Raw genomic sequence first — 540 nt, forward strand, 5'->3', positions numbered from 1 at the left:
GGAACACATGATCTATTGCACAAACAAAGGTCGGTTCCAAAGGTTTTATATTTTTTTGAATTTTTTATTAATTTATAATGCCCTCTAGACCGACCGGCAAAACATCGGTCTATACCTCAGGGGGGCATTGTAAATAATTCTTTTCCAAATTTTCTTTCATAGCCATGATTGGCACATGTGGGTCACCATGTTAAAGAAAGTTTGTGTGATTTGGAGGTGGTGGGAAAAATCACAATTTTTTCAAAAACTGGCTTAAGTTAGACCAAATGGCCCCTCCGGAATGCGGTCATTTTTTCGACCACCTCCAAATGACCTCAACTTTGGCACACATGATCTATTGCACACACTAAGGTGGGTTCCAAAGGTTTTATATTTTTTTGAATTTTTTTATTAATTTATAATGCCCTCTAGACTGACCGGTCAAAACATCGGCCTATACCTCAGGGGGGAATTGTAAATAATTCTTTTTCCAAATTTTCTTTCATAGCCATGATTGGCACATGTGGGTAACCATGTTCAAGAAAGTTTGTGTGATTTGGA

Source organism: Triticum dicoccoides, chromosome 2A (genome assembly GCF_002162155.2).
Source record: "Triticum dicoccoides isolate Atlit2015 ecotype Zavitan chromosome 2A, WEW_v2.0, whole genome shotgun sequence".
Lineage (NCBI taxonomy): Eukaryota > Viridiplantae > Streptophyta > Magnoliopsida > Poales > Poaceae > Triticum > Triticum dicoccoides.